Here is a 16,963-nt window from a genome sequence, read left to right as displayed (position 1 = left end):
AACCCATCAGGTTCAGAAAAGTCATGAAACTCATAAGAATTTTGGAACTTCTCCAGAAGCTTCACAGTGTTCCTCTTCAGTCTCTGGTAGGAGAGGACACTCTTCATTTTCACTGCCTGGAATCTGTGCACAAAGTTCCATGAAGACAGCCTTTACTAGTAATCCCCAACCCTGCGTGTGGCTCTCAGGAGTACAGCTGTTTTCACACCATCTGTACCACCGTAAGGCACTCCAGAAAATTCATGGTTTCTTAGCTAGACTTGGATATCTTCTATGAGCTGTTGTCAATGCTCTAATTTGCTGAGGCCACCCTCGGAAAGGTCACACGAGAATATGCAAATGTTCATTTCCCAGAATTATTGTTCTATCACGAGGAAAACAAAAGTGACGGAAGGTGCCAAGCGCAGCATCCATTTCTTCTCAGTGATAAGCCACTTTTTCTATCATTTGTAGTTGTTCAGTCCTTGTGTTTTCAGGGCACAGATGGATGATTTTTTTCACTTTTTGATTAATCAGGAATGGGATGATTGATTTTTTTCAACCTGAATTTAAGCTAGCGATAGAGAGCATAAATCCTCACAGTCTTTACACACAGCAAGCCCTGACTGCACTTCTTCGGGTGCCAATTCAAGTCTGTGTTCATATGGAGTCAAAATATGTGCCTAAGGAGTACCCTGAGTCAGGATGGTTTAGGTAGGTAGCAAGTTCTCACAAGCACAGGTTTAACAGTCAGAAAGAAAGAGCCACAAATGTCCCAGCAGAAATCCAGAGGCTACCACTTCTTTTATGGTTAAATCGTAAAATTCTCACAGTGAAAAATAAGTCTTCTGAATTTCCCAGGTTAAAAGTAGAAAGACAAACACTCACTAAATTAAAAACAATCACCTTTTCACCAAACACTGAAATTAGAAGCTATATATAGAACATAAAATATGACATACATACAGGACATATTCTACTTACAGCACAGAATAAGTGTACACAACACTTTCATAAATAGAAGTAGGGAACATATATTTTATTGATGTTCAATTTTATATGTTCAGAAATATTTTATGACAAAAGGAAACCTATACCATATATAATTTATACATATATATTTATAGAGAGAAACTTAAATTGTTCAATGTTATTGCTTTAATTTAAAAAATTATTAAGCTCAATTTAGAGATGCAGTTTAGAATTAAAACTTGTTAACTTGTATGTTTAATCAAAAAAAAAATAAGCTGAGCAGTGGTGGCGTACATCTTTAGTCCCAGCACTTGGGAGGCAGAAGCAGGCAAATCTCTGTGAGTTCAAGGCCAGGTAAGTCTACAAGAGCTAGTTCTAAAACAGGCTCCAAAGTTACAAAGAAACCCTGACTCAAAAACAAAACAAAACAAAACAACAACAACAAAAAGAAAGAAAAGAAAAAGAAAGCAAGAATATGGCAATAATTCCATACTAAATATTCATGAGAGAAACAGGGAGTCTATATGGCATTTTCAAACATCCTTGTTGCCTCCTGTTTCTTCTAACATCATTAAAATAGCATGGGAATTTTCAAAATGTCACAACATCAGCTCCTCTGATGTTCTGACATTAAAGTATAAAGATTTATTATTAAAAAGATGCTAGGAAATACATATGGTAAAGGTGATATGCAAAACTCACCACAGTTTGGGGGAAACAAAATGTATCAAAGAATTATTAAATATTAAACTAACGAATGGAAGATGTCACTAATTAAATCTTCTAAAATATGCATTGTACTTAATTATTAATGTATTACTGTCAAGAGGCAAAATGAATGCTTACTGAAGTCAATAGCACAAGCCTAGAATGTTTTAGTTATAATAAAATTATTATATAAATCCTAATATATAATACTAACAATGTTTAATGTGTTATGCATGAATTTAAGTTAAGCTAAAAGTAACCAAGTCAAGGCTTACTAAGGTATATTAGGACCACAGAAACACTGAATTCACATTAAATAAAAAATATTTGTCTATATAAAAGGCTTATAGGAGGGCGAACAGTTCTGTAGCCTTAATATTATTCAAATGTATTTGTTAAATAAATCTCAAGAAAATTATAGGGTGGAACTTTTGACATATGTGCATTAGCATGTAACATTTCATGAACTATCTTTTACAATTATAAGGTCTTACTAAGAATTGCATGTGATTCTTAAGAATAAGTTGAATCATGTTACAGTGAGGGATAGCTTACCATAGCACAGAAATTATTTAATATAGTAAACTTGATTTTTTAACAGCAAACTTTAAAGACTAGATAGAATGGGTCATTTGTTAATTAGGAGTTGTATACAAACATTCTGAAGGAGGTTCTGCCTTTCATAATTTATTTCAGTTAGACAGGACCTGACTATTTAATCCAGGAACTAACTATCTTACTGTGTAACCAAATGGACATTAATATTTCCATTTTTGGAGTCTTTTGCTCCTGAGATCTGGGATTACAGGCAATAGAACTTTACCTGATATTCAAAAGTCACATGCTAATATGTAATGGTGTGTGTGTGTGTGTGTATGTGTGTGTGTGTGTGTGTGTGTGTATGTGTGTATGTACGTCTGTATTTTGTTGGTCAGTGTAGCGTGTAGCACCAATAAAAAGCCCAGAGGATAACTTGAGGGGGATATTTCTCTCCTTTCACCACGTGGTGCATGAGGATTGAACTCAGGTGGTCAGGTGGGTGGCAAGAGCTTTTCCTTGCTGAACCATGCCTAGCTCTAGTGTTTCATTACTTCCTGCTTTCATGTCACTTTTGTGGCTGAGGCCTGCATGGCTTCAGGGACGGCTCTAACTAGAGCAATGGGGAATGAGGAACCCAGAGACAAACACAGAAGAGCTGGACTGAATGAGCTGTGCTCTCTGATGGTGATGCACTGATGACAGCCAGGAACCCCAGCGGCTTTATTACACATAGCATGAAAGAAGGGAAGGGCAGACTGTCATTCAAAAAATGAAAGTTGTAATTGATGGTTTCTGCATACAATGGTTTCAGCTAAAGGTCAAAAGTTCTTGATCAATACCCATACTTAGTCCAGGGAAAGGCTTTGGGATTTCGCTGAGCCAGACCTGGAAAAGGATTTTCCACCCAATGGATCTGTCACTGGGGTCCTTGGCATGGCTGTGTTTATCTTAACAGTACACATTCAGTCTAAACTTCATTAGCTCTTCCCACATCGCATATATTTCCCATGTTACAAATGAAACTTTTCAACCATAATTCAGTCCTACCGCTGACTTTTCTGGAGTGTGGCATATAGTTACGCAAATACCTGACTGTGAACTTGGGCAAGTTCTTTCACTTCCGAGTGCCTCTTTTCTGGCATTGTTAAAGCAGAGGACAAAACTATTTTTTTGACTGAGAGTATAAATATGACATCCTTACTTTAATTCCTACTACCCAGGATTCACTGAGAAGTCTTTTATAGGGTCATTCATTCTATGTCCATCTCATAGGTTTAGTTGTAGCTTGACACAGTGTGGCTGCTAAGAGACAAAATGTCTATAAGCAATGATTGCTTTGATTACACGTGGGAGGGGTATTTTTAGATCCGTTGGAGTTTTTGAAGGTCCTGTACCATAGCAGACAAAACATATTAAAAGTCATTCATTTTGAGAAATATGAGCCTATATCAATCTCATTTTACAATATTGTTATTAGAGAATTAAACTCACTGTACTTCAAAATTTGTTTTCATTTGACTGTAAGAGCTCAGAGATAATTTATGCTTGTCTTGCAGGCATGTGCTGTTCTTCAGCACTTTCCTGTATGTAATCCTGCCCTTCAGCCCTTGAGGTCATGCATCATGAGGTTCCTCCTGTGATATCAGTATGGATATGAATATCCAGGAAGTGAAGACAGATAAAGCCCACCGAATTAAATCATGAACCTAACTGAGTGTGAGGTATAAATTACTACCTGTATTGATGAGGTAACCACTAAAACACACATCTGTAGCTAGGCATGGAGACAGAGACTTGTAATTCTAGCATTTCAGTGGTTGAAGTAGGATAACCAAGAGTTTGAGGTCGTTTTCAGATAAGCAGAGAGTTGGAGGTAAGACTGGGCTACCGTAAACCTTATCTCAAAACAAACAAACTAACAAACAAAATAAACTATGCCCTCATTTATAAACCAGGGGCATACATTTCATTTCTTCGTCTTAGTATGCGAGACAGATTACTTTGCCTCATTTTAAAGCAATTAATAAACACAATGTTGGAGTAGAGCAAGAGAAAAACCAAATAGGACAGCATGGAATTATTCTTTGAGATGCTAACAGAAATGGGAGGTGGAAGTTATTGTAAAGGAAAGAAACTTGGCACAGAAAGGCATAAGGTATGTGCTCACTGATGGGGAAGTGAAGAATTAATTTAATAGAATAAAAAGTCAACCAGTGGTCATTAAAGTCTAGAAAAGGTGAAGTAGATGGAGAGGAGTTGACTAAATTCTAGGGTTCTACTGCACAGTTGGATGACAGCTGTATAATATATCTACAGCATTTGCTATATGCTTTAGAGGACCTAGATGGGGAACCTGACACTTCCCAGAACAAAAATGTAATAAATGTTTGAGAGGAAATAGATATTACCTTGATTTAATGTATATTTAATACATGATTTAATAAATATACTTAATAAATATGATTTTATATATTAACACACATTAAAAAATGTGTAGAATTAAACCCATGCCCAATAAATAGGTAGTATTACTATGTTTCAAATAAAAACCATCAATGTAAAACACATAAGCAAAGGAAATCCTAGAAATAAAGTTAAACATTTATATTAACGAATGTTGCAGATAGCCTTGTTTCAGAAAGAAACATATTCTATGTCTAAGGGAAGACTGACCCTCAGCACGTTAAAGACAGAGGGAAACAACTTCTACATCAGACTCCCCACTTCAAGGACAGGAACGTGCTATTTCTTACAACATAAAGGCTCGTTTTATTCTCTTATATTTTTCTATCCACTCTTTATTGTTTCCCCTGGTGATCTGAGAGCAAAATTGTCTATTCCCTATAAACATCACTTAAATGACTTCATAACATCTAAATCTTTTTTTTTTTTTGTAACTCCTGCTAAGGCCTTTGGATTCTTAGAGATTCTTGGGTACTTGCTGGAGTCCCCATCCTCCTATGCTAACAATTTACATTGCAGACCCCAACTGGGATTTGTTTCAAAGTCCAAACTTCACTGTCTGCAGCAAAGAAATTTAAACCATGCTTTATAAATTGTCAAAAGAGTGCTCTAATCTAAGCACATGAAAATAAAGTGACATCGTCATGTGTAGACAGTCTTTCTGTACTCAGTGTTTACATCTAACTACGGTGCCAGTCAAGATGTCAGACTGATAATGTGCCAGAACTTAATGATGAAAGGTAGTTATCACAGTTATGGAGACTGGACCCCTCTTTTCGGCTAAATATAACATTATACATTATGTGCTCTGTGATGGAGATAGTATGAATGATACACAAATAAATGATAGATAGATAGATAGATGATAGATAGATAGATAGATAGATAGATAGATAGATAGATAGATAGATGATGGAGGATCATAATGGATGATAGACAGGTGCTTGATGATAACTAGAATATAAATGTTGCAGAAATTGATGAATAATATAATGACCCATAGATGAATCATAGGTGATAGGTAGATACAGGATAGATTACAGATAGATGATATATGACAAATAGAAGAAGGGAGGAAAAGGAGAATAAGAAAAAAGGAGCAGAATGAGAAAGATAAAGAAGAAGAGAAGAGGGAAAGAAATATGGTTAATGTGAAATGTTTCTCACAGCATCATATGGCAACCTTGGTCTTCATCTGACACTGCTATATGTAGTGACTTTGGAGACATCAGGAACTGCTGCAGAACTAAAGAAGCTGGTGACTGGGAAATTGTCACTTGGCTGGGGACTGTCTTGAAGTTTATTTCTGCCCCTATCTTGTTATATATCATACCCATACTATCCCTTCCTGTTCTTCCACCTGGTCTTGATATGAGATGCTCTGCTCTGTTAGGCACTCCCTTCCATGATGGATTGAAGCTTTGGAAACTGTGAGTTAAGATAAACCATCCCTTCTTTAAGGTGTTAACTTCAGGAGTTAAAATGATGAAAGTCTGATAAAAAAAAAAGTCTGACAGACAGATAATAGGTGACAGACACATAGATGGATATGTAGCTGAGATTTTAATTCTGGAAGAGATAGGAGGAGATAAAGTTAAGAAAGAAAGAGGAGTAAGAGAAGAAAGGTAAATGGGGAATGGGAAGAGAGATGAGGTAACAAAAGCTGCATTTCTGTTTTTCAAAATTCTAGACAATTTTGTTCAACGCAGTGTCTTATAAACCTTAAGCCCATTTTCTGATTCAGGAACTTGTCATGTTGCTCAGGACTATCTCTAAACTCTTGACCCTTCTGCTTCCACCTCCCAAGATCTAAGGTTACAGATTTGCACACCACCGTGGCCAACCAACACTTTAGTCAAACTTCATTATAGCATGTCTGGGGAAATAAATTCTTCCCATATCCTTTTCAAAACTTTTTTCAATTCTTTCCCCTGAGATGATCAGGAGATACTTAAGAGATCCATGGAAGGATGACAGGCCTGCTGCCTTGTCATATGCCTGTCTCCTAATATTGGATATTACACAGCAAGTGGGACTCTGAATCCTTTCTCACATTTGACAGTACGGGTGTGGCTGGCTAAAAGTCAAGGACACAGTATCTTCATGACCCTGGGAAAGAACTCAAAGTTCTCAAGAGTGAGAGAAATAGAGATACCAGGTAGAATGGAAGTCTCCAAGACAGTAAAATGGAAAACTCTCTCAGGTAAATACATCTATCACAATTTTCAGGGAGGACTGAAAGTAGGGCTTAGTGGAAAAGCACTTGCCTAACAGTTTTGAGGATTGAGTTCAATCCCCAATCATACAAAAAAACAAAATAATAAAAATGTCTTAGGGATACTCTCGCACTACAGGTTATGGTAAATTGGCTGCAATAAATTTCTAAAATCATGGCACTATACACAGTTGAATAAAAACATAAAACTGAATTGAGAATTAGAATAAAATTATTTTAAATCTGGAATTATATGAGAATCATGACCACTTGAATTTTAGCAACTCTGTCACTAGTGAAATTTTCTATTGAGATTAAACAAAGATTTTGAATGGAATCTTAACCATTTAGTTTTAGTTGGATTAAAGTAGATTGAGTGAGGAAGAGAAATACCGTCTTGGGTGTATTGTTTATTTTGCAACCCATCAGTGGAGGAAAGCATGAGCATAAGCATCCTTTTCAAACCTGAAACTAGAACACAGTGTTCCTCATAGCTACATTCTCATAGACTTTGCACTTCCGTGGACCTGGGATATTTAATCCTAACAGTAGAGCCTAGTTTGCTTCCTGGGCTATAATTTGAAGACCACAAGCTGTTACTTATTACATTCATCTATCACATATTTCAACATTAAAATGTGTTTCCTTGGATACAAATAATTTGAGAATTAATTAGTGGATTGATTCACAAGAAAACTGACAAGGAAGGAAAAAAGAACAAGTAAGAATTCCTTGATAGAAATGTTATCCCTGTTATTATGTTCCTAATTTGCATCCTTGGAAGTGGGTCCTGGAAGTCATTCTTAGGTGAAAACTGCAAGGAGCATTGACAAAGATGAGGAGACTAGAAATGGAGAAATGTCAAGAAAGATGCTGTGACAATCAGGCTTTGGAGTGGGAAACCCGGCTCTTTCCTGCACAACCAAGAGTTTGCCCCTCAGAACTCTCTTAATGATCATGGTAACTGGGAGGGTTTTTCAGCATCTATGAATCACTGGACTTTAATTTCCCAAGTTCATGATAACCAGAGAAAGATTTTCTACAGAAGGACAATTATTTCAGTTTTATTTCTGTTGCTGTGATAAACACTCGGACCCCCCAACAATATTCAAACAAGAAAGGGATTATTAGTCTTACCATTTTAGGTTCTGGTGCATTATTGCGGAGAAGTTAAGGAAGGATCATAAAGCTTGCCATCCATGGTTAAAAGCAAAGAGAGAATATTTGCATGGATTCTTGTTCTTTTGTTCTTGGCTACCCCTTTCCTATTGTGCAGGACCTCCTGCCTAGAGACTGTTGTCACTCAGAATAGGCTGCTATACCAGCTAGCAAGCAAGGTAATCCCCACAGACAATCCTACAGGCCTATCTGATGTAAATGACTCCTCTGGAAACTCCCTTTCCAAGTAATAAAAGGCTGTACGAGGTTAACAGTAAAAGCTAACTAGCAAGTAAATTAGCGCAGTGATATTTTGCTTGTGCTTTAACACATAAAGCTTACCTGAAGATCAGAGTGCGAAGCTAGACAAACTAATTAGCCTTAGAGAATTTGTAGAGACGGGATCTTGTCTATTGGGTCTGAGCATTCAGGGAGGTAAGAACTCCAGTGATTGGCTGATGTCCTTCTCTGATCTTTCAGCTTTTAAATCCCTAATATTCGACTCCAGATTTTTATTTAATAAGACCAATTAGGATTGTGTTACTAATAAGAACTCTGGTTGTTTTGCTTTTAGAGGTTTTAGGTTCCCAAGGTTATCAACATTTAAAAAAATATCAAATGAAAAACTCCATAAATAAATTTGTTCATTAGATTTCAATTATATAATTTTAACTAGCATGAATTTATAGCAGCCTCTTCTGTCCCATTCATCACTAATCATTGTCTAGTGCATCCACATTGCGTATGCTGTTGGCCCCTTCATCACTTAGTCGTCCTCTGGCTTAATCATCTACTGTCTCAGCATTGCTGTATGTGTTCCCAGAGAACCTTTATTTTCTTTAATAATGGCAACAAAGCAAAAGTCATGATACCTACAGTTCAGATTTGACAACACGAAGCCAGTAAGTGCATCCTTTAGGGAAAAAGACAAAGATCAAATAAAGAAAGTGAAAGAAATGTATCGAATGTCACAGTGAATATACAATCCTCTCCAAACCATGTGAGGAGGGAGATAGAATCATTTGCTAGTTACATCTCACACTGTAAACTCTACAGCCAATGTGCATGATAAGTGCACAGATAGGATTCATAAGGCATTGTATGTGGGTGGGAGACATGAAGGAACAAATGATTTTTCAATTGCAGCAACTATTGCTATGTGACAAAATTGAAAGGTGTATGAACAAAAGCAAAATTATCCTCCCTCTCCTCAGAAAGAATGATGCAGCCATATTGTTTATGGGATGGTTTCATCAATGTTTCTTCCCAGGAGGGAAGACATACTTAGAAGAAGACGGAAGAGAGTAAATTCCTGTTCATGATAATCAATGTTTCTTGGCATTCTGAGTCTTTTACCATAAAATGAAAATGTTTATGTAGACTTTAATCTGGAATGCTGCAAATCATTTGCTATGGCTAAGATGCCAAAACAGCAATACGGGAATTAAAAGCAGGCACTGTAAATTAACATGGTAACTCTGATGTGATGCTTTCAATTACATTCTAAACTTCCAGGAGACTGATAGAAAGGTTAGGAAAGCCATTCAGATAGAAAGCAGAAGGAGATGATGACATTCTTGATGGTCAAGTGCAAGGACACACGGAAGGATACAGAGAAGCATTAATGATGGAGCAATTGGATAGATGTTGAACCTTCTGAAGAAGTGAAGATGAAAAAGAAGAAACAACAGGTATGTGCATACATCCAGGAAGTAGTCTCATAAAGGTTACTTTGGGCATATGGAAGTAAATTATGAATAATAATATGAACTTGTTAAGGACAACGGCCAGCTATGACTCTGTGATTATTTTTCAGGGTCTAGCATAGGTCTGAAAACAAGAGCTTTAATATCTTACGATAAATCTGTATTTAAGCTATTTAATATTAAATATATTTAATAGCTTCATCTCAGTCAATTCAATCCAAAGCTTAATCCCCCCCTTCCTTCCCTCAAAGCTTAATTCTGAAAATAAAAAGCAAGAACACAGAGGTTGGCTCTGCTATCAATCATGAGGTAGGTGTCAGATGAAGTGAATGAGAAAGCATTATGAGGTAGCAAACACTAACACATGTAGTCTGTTAACTTCCCCTTTTTGTTCTGTAACCTGATGTTTTTAAAGTGGTGGGAAAGTATAGAAAATGTGTCTGCCTTTTCAGTCACTTCATGCAGATTTCATTCTCTATGTGTATTTCATGCCATGTGTGGAGAAATGAACACTTCAATGAACACTTCACAAAATAAAGAGGGGAGAATCTATTTGAAGTTGAAAATGCTAAGGGATCGTGCCCATTTACATGACTTTATTACTTCAATATTACCATCCACTCGTGGGCTGATGCTCAGGACAGCAAAGGAAGATATCATACTGAGGAAGTGTAGTTGAAGTGATGTCCAAGGACATTACAATATTCTAACTCGTCCCTGTAAATAGTACTTAATGCAGGCGTGAACCTTTGCTAGAGATATTGAAATCAACATGTGTTTTTGTTATCATCATATTCATAAGACAGAGGTTTCTGGAAATGTTCAAGAAAACAATCCTTTTTTTCTTCATAGAAAATAGCATTAAAGGATTCAGAAAGTGATCTATTTTATAACAACACAAATCTCAAGTAACGGAGCATCTAGATTTCATTTTTAACTTGGAGGGTGGTTTTACTGTATCTTTTGTTGGTATTACTGTTATGAGCGATTGTATGCCTTCAAATATCTTGCTTCTTTCTAGTGAAACACCTGACCTATTCATTTAACTGAGTACATATTTATAGGGCATTTATAGGACATTATCAGGTTCTGTAATGTGGCAATGAAAAAAAAAACCCAAAGTTTCTCAACACTCAGAATAATGAGGCCCTTGAAGACAACTCCCTTTGTCTCATGTGACCTCATGTTGTTATATCATTTCCTCATTCCCTGAATATGCTCACTGAAGTAAAAATGGCCACAGTCAATTATTTATGCCATTAGAAACATCTATTGTCCTTAGATGTCTCTATCAATATGGAAAGGCACTATAAAGACAAATTTCAGTATTGCATGTAGCTTCCTCTGTTGGTTCACAGTCCCTTCCTCTCCCTTTCAGCAGGTAAGCTCTTGGTAGACCTGGCCTCATTCAAGTTCAAAAGAGAATCAAAAAACTTATGATGACTAGCACTCACTGAAAGAATTCTCAACTTAAATATTTCTAGCTAAGACATCGCTGATGCATGAAAATAACTTGCTGTACACAGGAGATACTGGAACTAGCAGAGCAAGGCTATTATTGCAAGGATACATTTATCAGAAGCAGAGGAGGAACTCACTGTTCCTGTTGCCTGGAGTTCACTTTTACTGCTTACTCATTTAGTAATCAAACCATTAACTAATTTATTATGCTTAAATATCAACGTCTAGTCTTCATCATGATCTGCAGCTGTTACCTAGGTGACTGGTTTAATTCTTCCTTTTCAGGAGCAAGAATGATTGTAGTAGTCTACCACTGTGACATCATTAGGAATAGAACATCAAGGTGACAAGAGCAATATATGCTTGTTTGTTATTTATTTATTTTTGTACCACAAGCACCTGAAAGAGGATATAACAAAGCATTAAGCGGTTAATGATGTTCTCAGGAATAAAAAAATAATAGAGACCTGAGCCAGGTGTGGAAGCACACACTGGTATTCATAACACTTGGTGAGGCTAAGGCAGGAAGGGGATTACCATTTTGAAGCCAAGTTTTGTCTACAAACAAATCAGCCAGCAGGTAACATGAGTTATTTACAAAACAGCAAACAAAACAAAACAACCAAAACACACACGACAACTATAAACACTCACCAATTCTTGAAATAAATCACATATATATTATTACTAATAGTCATGGCAAAGAATTGCTTCTACATAATTTTTTTACATTTTGATCAACAAATGAATAGGTCTTATCTTTAACACAAAAATTTTTCAGTTATATTACTGAAGATTACTGCTTATAAATAAAACAATTAAGCTAAGTAATGTCTCAGAAATCAAATAAAGGGATCATAATGATTTTTGGAGAACTAGTATGTAGGTAATTACAATGAGATACCAAGATTTAAGTCAGTGTCAGGAAAGAATTATAACTTTTCTAAGTTAATAACATCAGTGAGAAAATAGAACAATTGAAGACTATCTAGTGTTGATCTTACAGCTAGCTATTATATTTTTAATTGTGGGAGTATCAAAAACAGCTCTCATATTACTTAAATATTTGCTTGATAAAGATGTTATAGCTTTGATTACCTATCCTGGGACTAATTTATTTCAGTGTTATATTTTGAATCCTGTATAATTGCATAACTTCAATTCATAGAATGTTGATTGTGGTTTGTTCATAATTCTCCAGAGCGCTGGGTTTTTCTCTAATCAAGGAGTAAATTAGTTAGTTTCTAAGGAGGCCTGCCTGGAGCATATTCTGCCTTGATAAAGAAAGCCCTGGGGCACAAAGCCGCATCTTAGGACATAATTATTCTTACAGTACTCAAATACATAAATGGGCTCACAATATAGCAAGTATTAAAAGTCACTCGAGGAGTCTAAACGACCTTGTCAGTGATAGCAACATAATAAGGTGATTCAGTGAAAAACGTGCACATACATATTTTCTCTTAGTGATTATTAATTAGGCAAAGTAAGAGACTTGCTTAGGATTCCTCTATCTAAAATTTAGGCCCACTTTAATCACATTCTAGTCCTCCTTTACTCTTACTATCCTTCCTGTGTGTTCTAGATATTAATCCCTTGCTGAATAAGTGCCACACTAAGGTTTCTCTCCATCTTAGAGGCGTCTCTTAACTCTTCTGTTGTTGAGAGACTTTTAAATTTGATGGAGTTCTCTATTTATAAATGATCTTAAGAAAAAAATGGCAAGCTGATATAGATTCACTAAGAATCAATTGTGTACCCGGATTTGGCCTGGGCTTTGAAAAATGTCACAACAAATCAAACAAAAATCCTGTTCTCCTGGAGTGTGTCAATACATAACGCTGATTAGAGTTGTTACTATATCTGAGGTGATGTCCAAAAAGCTTTACATATGGACACTTATTGCTTTATAAAAAGAAAAGAAAAGTAAACATCACAGATCGAATCAAACTGAAATATTTCTGAATAGCAAAGAGAAAAATCACCAGGGAGAAAAATGCAACTCACAAAAAGAAAGAATATAGTTGTATTCCATATGATATTAAGAGTTAGTCTCTAAAACATATAAGGATCTCATATTATATGTGAATATCCAATGAAATATACAAAAATGATTAACACTTTCCCAAAGAGTACATACAAAAGGCTAATGGACATTGGCAAAACATAAACATGCTCATTGTTATCAATCATTAGAGAATGAAAAATTAAAAACAACTATATGACATCACTCATACATGTCAGGATAAAAATTATTTTTTAACATGTAGTAGGATGGTGATACTTTGTAAAAATTCACTTCCACTTTGAGAATGGTGAAAAACAAGTGCAGCAAGCGTCAGCATGGAGACTTATCATCAACACAAATGTAACTTCCAGGTTAACTTCCAATGGTTTATAGGATCCTGAATAGGACTCAGGAAAATCCCATCAAGAAGAAGAGATGTTAGGACTCTTCCATTAACTACAGCATGATAGCCAAAAATCAGAAAAAAACTAAATTATATAAGATGAATGGATATAGTAAATACAACATTGCACATGACATGATAAGTTAAATATTCAAAATGAAAAATTATATTATGTGTGAAACTATGGAACATTTTGATTAGAAATATAACCAGGTAACAGACACATGGTATATGATTTTCCTTATAAATAGTATCTAACACATTCAATCAAATTACCATATTGTGGAACTGTGGTAGCCAGGGCTTGAGGGAGAATGAAGTGGGACATTCATAACCTGGGCATAAAACATTAACCAAGCGAAATGAACAAACTCTCAGATCTGTAGCATATCACTGTACTTATACTCATCAATAATATATATATTAATATACATACATACACATACATATAAAAATGTAAGAGTACAGGTATTATCTTTGTCTTTTGCCTCTAGCCTGAATTAAATATAACACATTTACAAGTGGAATTAAAAAATAAAACTACCAAAGAGAAGACTGTGATTTCCAGTTTTGTATGTAGGTGGAGTCGCTTTAATGGATTGGATTACAAAATCACAAAGTTGTGCTTTTCACTGGATAAGGTGGCAAATTTAAACTATGGACCTTGTAGTCCATGTCACTAAAGCATCATGCTGACTTGAAGAAACTACTAACTGCTGTCTAATTCTGTTATCACAGGTCTAGTTCGAATGAGTCCATTCAAGTTTCACACTTAAGTAGCTCTTATCTCGGGGCTTCAGACAGAATATTTACATATATTGTTCTGTGTTTTAGGACTGTGCTGTTATGTGATAAGGAAGGTACTTAGTTTTCAAATAAATGAATAGCACTGTCTTCACACAGAGGAAAAATATAAGCTGCACAAAATGGAATCCTGCTTAAGGAGAAAGTAAAGAGCAATAAAATCATATTAATACTTTAATTTTCAATGAAAGATCAAATATTAAATCACTTAATTCACTTCCTTTCTAAACAGAAATGCATGTAGAAAATATTCTGTCAGTATCTCCTTTCCAAATGTTACTAGAAAAAAAAAAGCTATCACATTCTACTTACAGCATATTTAGTAGTTATTTTTATCAAACTACATTTCTCATTATTATTAGGTTAATTAGCTACTGAAATACTTTTGCAGAGTTAACATTTACCAGCCATTATTTTTAGCACAGAAGTATAAAAAATTTAATACTCATATATATTGATTTACATATGTATAAAAGTAACATATATATATAATAGCATATAGAGATTTACATAGTTACCAAATAAATATATTGAAAATCAACTTTGGATTAATATGTTTTATATATAGAATATATATGTATCAAAAAGTATTATATATAACATACACATTTATTATATATTGTGTATGTTCTTATGATAACTTATTAACTTGTATCTATATTTAATATTTTCCTCTACCAAATCAAAGTAGCATTTTGCTCAACATTTCTAAAGTAGAAACCTAAGGAGCAATTTCAAGCAAACTGACACACACACACACACACACACACACACACAAACACACACACACAAAAAAACAGACACACATATATATTAAACATTTTATGCCTAGTTTTCTTCATAATTTTTCTAATCTCATATTAAGTCTTATTAAAAGAGAAAGAAGGCAATGAGACAGTGAACATATTCCCATTACACTGTGTGTCTACCAGTAATCTATATTGATGACTTTATTGGAGATTCATGTCACTGAATCACCAGTCAACAGCATGTCCAAGTAGCAAAATGCAACATCTCAAGCAGAGTAACTGAAAAGAATAGGCATAAAGTGTTGTCATTCAATACATGAACTAAGGCATATTACTGAACAATTGGAGAAGCCTATTTTCTACAGCAATAGAACAGCAACAAGAAGAGCATGCTTTTATTTTCTTCCAATAAATAAAAGTACAGCTCTTTTTTTAAAGATTTATTTATTTATTATATATACAAAACTCCTTCCATGTATGTTTACATGCCAGAAGAGGGCACCAGATCTTATTATAGATGGCTGTGAGCCACCATGTGGTTGCTGGGAATTGAACTCAGGACCTCTGGAAGAGCAGTCAGTGTTCTTAACCTCTGAGCCACCTCTCCAGCCCTAAAAGTACAGCTCTTCAGACTTTTTCCAAACCAGGAATTAGGGGAATAGCTAAAAAACTGTCATGCTTTGAGAAATAGGTGCCACAGTATGAAATAAAAAGGGTACCCTGACTTACAACCAAAGAAGAAATATGCATGTATCTGATGCTTTGCCTGCTCACTCTCTCCATCTTCCAAATGATCACTCTCCTTATAACCTGTGTATACTGGATATATCATGCCTTCAATATGGGGTCTTCTCAACTTAATTAAAATATTCATAGAAACCAAAAAGTACAAACACACATACACAGAATAAGCTTTGAGTTTTGGTAGGTACATGTGTGTGTTTAACAGAGATTTCATAACCACATAAAGTCATGTTATTAATAAATTTGATTATTATTGCTAAGCAGACAATGTCTGGAAAAAATGCAAATGTATAAAGACAACAAAAGTATATTTCTTTGATCATGATAGTTTATTAAAGAAGAGAATATATTCATGGCTCACTGGAAGGAACTCTATTTGAATTTTGCCTCAACTTTAGTTTGGAAAATGTATTTTATAAGTATTCTCTGGTAAAACATTAATCCCTATTTTGGTAAGAAATAAATTTGACAATTTTGTAGGTAACTGGCTGACGGGTATGGCTACCTACAAGAAACTTTGAAAATATGTTTAGCTTTCTCTATTTACAGAAATCAACACAACAGAAATAAAACATTCAGCCTGCTTCACACAGGTTTTAGGGAGTTTGCATTTAATGAATATATATATATATATATATATATATATATATATAATATCTAACATTTTTCTTATTTTTCCAACTATGTACAAAAGAAGCTAGGACAAAATAGCTGGGAATTAATATTTCTTCTGTAAGTACATATTAGTAGATTGAATCATTGATACTTTTCAAAAACAAGCGAACAACTGAAGAAAGAGGAGAGAGAAGTCCTTTGGCAGGATGGCGTTATGCCTGGCATAGCTGTCCTTTCTGTCATCATGATTTGCTTGCACAGTTTACATGTAATCTCAATCATGTGCACAATATTATAATGGTATGCAATTCCTCAGGAAAATTGATAGTCTGAATGCCTTATGGGTCGAAAAGAACAGTGGACTGTCACATATCATCTCTGTAGGAGTAACACTTCCTGATAGAGTCCTGAATGAAAGTCACTGAGAAAACATTATTT

General features: G+C 35.1%; 1 protein-coding gene across 5 annotated transcripts in view; it reads right to left on the bottom strand.

Moving 5' to 3' along the window:
- The window catches only part of Mdga2 (MAM domain containing glycosylphosphatidylinositol anchor 2), a 716,330-nt gene that overhangs the window by 214,158 nt on the left and 485,209 nt on the right, over positions 1-16,963 (bottom strand). The gene's annotated exons all lie outside the window — the stretch shown is intronic.

This window comes from Microtus pennsylvanicus, chromosome 14 (genome assembly GCF_037038515.1).
Source record: "Microtus pennsylvanicus isolate mMicPen1 chromosome 14, mMicPen1.hap1, whole genome shotgun sequence".
Classification (NCBI taxonomy): Eukaryota; Metazoa; Chordata; class Mammalia; order Rodentia; family Cricetidae; genus Microtus; species Microtus pennsylvanicus.
This window is presented reverse-complemented; position numbering and strand designations above follow the sequence as displayed.